Below are 6,057 nucleotides of genomic sequence, written 5' to 3'. Positions count from 1 at the left end.
GTGAAAAATTGGAACAAGAGATTTGGCAATTGTTAATGCTGTAAAGTTACCCATGTATATATCCTGTAAATAAAAGGCTATTAAATTAAAAAAAAAAACAAAACAAATTCAAGTTCAAATTTCATCTCTAACAATTGGAAAAAGTCATTTAACCCTCAGAGACATGATTTCCTTTGGATTTCTTTGATTTCTCTACCTTGCCCTTCCTTTCTCTCTTTTCAACTTTATTTTGGGTATTGTCTTCCTCCCTTTACATTGTAAGCTCATTGAGGATAAAGACTCTTTCTTTTTTGGATTTTATACCTAATACTTAACATAGCAACATATTTGCTACGTGTTCAATAAATTTTTTTTACTATTATTGTTTTCTGGGGAAGATTGTGAATAGATACTGAAACAAATAAAAGCATCCCTCCTATAAATTGTTATTTTGTCATTTTTAGATTTTTGCTGAATTAAGTCTTTGGATATATGGTCACAGTATCAGGGTCATGCCTCTGATGTTTCCAGTCTTTATTTTATTTAAAAAAAAAAAAGAAACGAAAGAAAGAAAGGAAAAAAGTTCAAAGCAACTAGAAAAATGGCACAGACCCAGCCCCAAGCTTTGAAGGTAAGCAGCCCTGAAGAAAACTGTCATTCCAAGAGTCTCACAACTGACTGGCCTGGAAGAGTCCTAAAAGATAGACTGGCAAGATTGGGACTCTTTTAGCTTTCCACAAGTTTCCAAACTATAGGCAGGATAGAGCATTCATCTCCCTCATAAGGAGAGACACCTTTATCAGTGGGGCTTTGGGATAGGGGTGGGTGGCAGGGGCTGAGGGGAAGGTTGGAAAAGAGTAACTCAAAAAAAGAAAGAAAAAAAGAGGATCACTAAACAATTTCCCCCTAAATACACTGGCAGGAAAAGACCAGAAAGAATTACAGGCAAACAAGATAATTTCGAAAGGTATATGTTGAATTCATTATATATTTTAAAAGAAAAACAAGGTGTATAGAATAGAGACCTTCGGTTTTCATTTACAATTCTCCTTTTCTGTTCTACAGTGTATATGCAAACATCCATTTTATTTTATGTTTATAAAGTTCAGAATGAAAATAAATATTTTTAAAAGGTTTTAAGACCTGTGAGGAGAGAACTATCTGCACCCAGGGAGAGGATTGTGGGGGCTGAGGCGAATCACAACATAGTATTTTCACTTTTTTTGCTGTTGTTTGCTTACATTTTTTCTTTCTTATTTTTTTTCCTTTTTGGTCTGATTTTTTTGTGCTGCATGATAATTGTGGAAATATGTATAGAAGAATTTAACATGTTTAACATATATTGGATTACTTGCTGCCTGCTGAGAAAGAAGGGTTTTGCAAGGGTAAATATTGAAAATTATCTATGCATGTGTTTGGAAAATTATATATATATATATATATATATATATATATATTTAAAGATTTTAAGATCCAGAAGGGTAGATAAGATGTTATCCTACACACGCCTCCTACACAGCCTGCCCAGAATTTTCCCAATCTACCCATACAAATTTGCCTTCTTGTTCAATATTTACTTTAGTCCTACTTTGTGCAAATCATTGTGCTAAGCCTAAGCTTACAAAGTATACAAACAGTCATCATTCAGAATGCATTTATCATGCATATTATTATCATATTATTATATATTATTAATATATTATATATTATTATGATGTATTACATTGATATATACTATATGATAATGATATATTATTAATATATTTATATAATATAGTTTATTGTATATTATTAATATATAATGTTATCATACTATATCATGTTATTATTATGCCAGACACAGTACTAAGTATAAAGGTATAAAAGATTAAAAAGAAGAAAAAAGAAACAGTTTCTACTCTCACAAACTTGTGTTCTCTTAGATAACCTTACTTTCTTGAACTCTATTATATTCACTACTTGTTTATATTACCTTGGAAAAATCCATTCACCTCTCCCATCTTCAAATTCTTTGTGGCAATAATAACAAAATTATAATAAATGATATTTAAATAGCACTATACAGAACAATTTGGGGTTTTGGTTTTATTTTATTTTTTAACAGCAGAGCAGTGAGTATAAAAATATAAATAATATCTCTATTTTATAGATAAGGAAACTGAAGCTCAGAAAAATTAATAATAATAGCTTGCACTTATATGGCATTTTTGAAGTGCTAATTGCCTTATATCTGTTTTTATCATTTGATCCTCACAAAGAGGTAGGTATGCTATTATCCTTATTTTACAGATAAGGAAACTGAGGCTTAAGGAGGTTAAATGATTAATCATAGCTAGTATATGGCCGGGCCTGAATTAGCTTATTTTATTTTAATTCTTCTTAAAGCACAGAGACTATTTTATTCTTTTTTGTTTTAGTCTTCTATTCTCTCCCTTCCTCTACCCCCTACTCAAACCAAAGAGAAGGCAAGAAAAATCAAATCTATTACAAAAATGCATGGTTGTGCAAAACAAATGTCCATATTAGCTATGTTTTTAAAAAGAAAAAATGAGGGAGAGGAGAAAGAAAAAAAGAACGAATGAAGGAGAAAAGAAGGAAAGAAAGAAAGAAGGAAGGAAAGGAAAAGAGAGAAGAAGAGAGGAGAGGAGAGAACAAGACAGGACAGGACAGGACAGGATAGGACAGGACAGGACAGGACAGGACAGGACAGGACAGGAGAGATGGAAGGAAGAAGGAAAAGAAGGAAGGAAGGAAGGAAGGAAGGAAGGAAGGAAGGAAGGAAGGAAGGAAGGAAGGAAGGAAGGAAGGAAGGAAGCATTTGTTTCAATCTGCATTCTGGTTCCATCATTCTCTCTTTGGAAGTATATAGCATGTTTTATGAATCCTTTGGAATTGTGATGGGTTATTATGGTCATCAGAGTTCCTCATTATTTCAGGGTTGATTATCTTTACAATATTGTTCTTCTGGCCCTGCTGTCTTCATTTTATATCATTTCATACAAGTCTCCTCTGGTTTTACTAAAACTATCATTTTCACCATTTCTTTCAGCACAGTAGTATTCTATCATATTTGAATGCCACAATTGGTTTAGCCACTGTCTAATTGATGGACATACCCTCCTTTTTCAGTTTTTTGCTACCACCACCACCACCACAAAAAGGAGCTGTTATGGATATCTTTGCACTTGTGAATCCTTTTCCTTTCTTGGATCTCCTGGTGACACAGCCCTAGTAGCAACGTAGGTGGGTCAAAGGATATGTACAATTGAATGGCCTTTTAGACAAAGTTCATAGTGCTTTGAGAATGGTTAGATGAATTCATAATTCTATTAACAGTGCATTATTATTTTCCCATAACCCTTTCGGCATTTGTCATTTTCTTTTTTCATCTTCTTAGCCAATCTGATGGGCTTGAGGTGATACATCAGAATTGATTTATTTTTAATTTTTCTAATTTTAGTGATTAGAATACTTTTCCATATGGCTGTTGATAGCTTTGATTTCTTCCTCTGAAAAAAATGCCTATTCATACAAATCCTTTAACCATCTATCAATCAGAGAATGGTACTTGGTCTTCTAAATTTGGCTCAGTTCTCCATATTTTTAAGAAATGAGATCTTTATCAGAGAAATTTGCTGTAAAGCTATCCTTTTAATTTTAGATGTTTTGGTTATGGAAATGCAACAACTTTTTAATTTTATATAATGGGGGCAGCTAGGTGGTGTAGTGGATGGAGCACCAGCCCTGAAGTTAGGATAACCTGAGTTCAAATCTGGTTTCAGACACTTAACACTTCCTACCTGTGTGACCCTGGGGAAGTCATTTAACCCCAATTGCTTCAGCAAAAATAATAATAGTAATAATAACTTTACATAATAAAAATTAGCCACTTATTTTGTAAACCAATATTAGGTTCTTACCCAAAAAACAATGAAAGGGAGAACTCATTTATTCAAAATATTTATAGTAGCTCTGTTTGCAATGACAAAGAATTGAAAAACGAGGGAATGTTCATTAACTGGGGAATTATAAAAAAAGTTATTAGACATGAATATGATAGAATTCTATTGTGCCAAAACAAACAATGACAGGGTTAGTTTCAGAGAAATCTGAGAAGACTTGTATGAACTGATGCAGGGTGAATAGAACCAGGAAAACAACTTCTTCTATTATCATATTTGGTTTTGAAAGTCACTAGAACTGATCAATGCAATGAAGAATCAAATTCCAAGGAGTCATAATAACTTGAAGGATAGGTTAGATGATGTAGTGCATAGAGTACCTACCCAAGGGTAGGTCAACCTAGTTCAAATCTGATCTTAGATATTCCATACTTATTAGCTGTGTGACCCTGGACAAGTCACTTAACTCTAACTGCCTTGAAAAGAAAAGAACCCCCTCACACAGGTAGTATACTCAGGGTACAGATTTAGCTGTGTTTTGGACACCACTAGTGAAGGGATGTTTTGCATAATAATACATATCTGTAACAGGAATTTTCTTTTGTTTTTATTTTCTTTCTCAATGATAGAAAGAGAGGAGGGAAAGAAAGTATTTTCATTGATTAAAAAAACATTTTTTAAAAGAATGGCCTCTTATGGAGGGCAGAGCCAAGAGGGTAAAATATAAGCAGGAATTCACTGAGTTCTCTCCCAGACCCTTTGAAATACCTTTAAATAATGACTCTAAACAAATTCTAGAACATCATAACTCACAAGGCAGAAGGAAACAATTTTCTAAGACAACTGAAAAGGTCAGTAGGAAAGATTTGTTGCACCAGGGTGAGAGTAGAGCATAGTCCATGACAGTCCACACCAGCACAAGCATATCCCCAGCCCCAGAAAACTAGGACAAGGCCCTTTGAGCCACTGAATCAGCAGTGATATTGGCTGTTTCCAGAGCTCTCAAGCCACAAATAGTAAGGAGGTCAAACAAGTGATCAGAAAGAGATTGATTATACAGGTATCTTTGCTAGAATGAAAGTAGAATTCTATTGCTTTGCCCACACTCAGCCCTGGGTCACAGTCCTGGGTGACAGTCTCAGGGTTAGGAAGAACACTAGCACACCAGAATTTGTAGCCACATTTGAATGGGGGTCCCTTCTCACAATTCCAGGACTGAAAAGAGTGGTCATGGTCAGAACAAAGCACTCAAATATAGAGAGCACTCAAATGTATAAAAACAAGAGGCATTCCCCAACAGACAAATGATCAAAAGATAGGAACAACTTTCAAATAAAATAATCAAAACTATCAATAGCCGTATGAACAAGTGTTCTTTCTACTTCACTACTGATTGGAGAATATAAATTAATTTGATTTAAGTGATTACTTGATATATATTAAATAGGCTAATAGGACAGAAAAGGAAAATGACAATGGTGGAGAGAAAGTGGGGAAAATGAGACATTAATGCATTGTTGCTGACATTGTGAATTTTTCAACCATTCTGCAGAACAATTTGGAACTGTGCCTAAAGGGCTATAAAACCATTTATGTCTTTAAACCTAGGTCCGTACTCCAAAAAAGGATCTTAAAAAAAGAGAGAGAGAACCTATATGTACAACAATATTTACAACTCTTTTCTGGGGGCAAAGAATTAGAAATCAAGGAAATACCCGTTATTTGGGGAATAGCTGAATTGTGGTATGAGATTATGATGGAATACTGTTGTGCCATAAGAAATTGTGGGCAGGATGCTCTCAGAAAAACTTGCAAAGACTTACATGAGCTGATACAAAGTGAAATGTACTGTATAGAAAGTAATGATGGGGGTGCAGCTTCAAAGAGAAATACAGAGTCATCCTGAGGTCCCCAGACCTTAGGAGTGCTATTGTTCTAACAATCTGTTTGTCAATGATCCTAAAGTCTCCTGGCTTTAGGAATACGGTAGTTGTAAAAGTTTGCTGACTGCCAGATAACAAATTATTGGGTAGTGATTACAGGGTTTCTGAGACAAATGGTGAGGAGAATATCACACCACTCCTCAATACTATCTCTAGGCCATAAAATTAGCATATCAGTGGCATAAAGAATCAGATCTTTGACTTTTTCTATAAATGTGTCTTCTTGTTCCTGA

Source organism: Sarcophilus harrisii, chromosome 4 (assembly GCF_902635505.1).
Source record: "Sarcophilus harrisii chromosome 4, mSarHar1.11, whole genome shotgun sequence".
NCBI lineage: Eukaryota > Metazoa > Chordata > Mammalia > Dasyuromorphia > Dasyuridae > Sarcophilus > Sarcophilus harrisii.
This window is presented reverse-complemented; position numbering follows the sequence as displayed.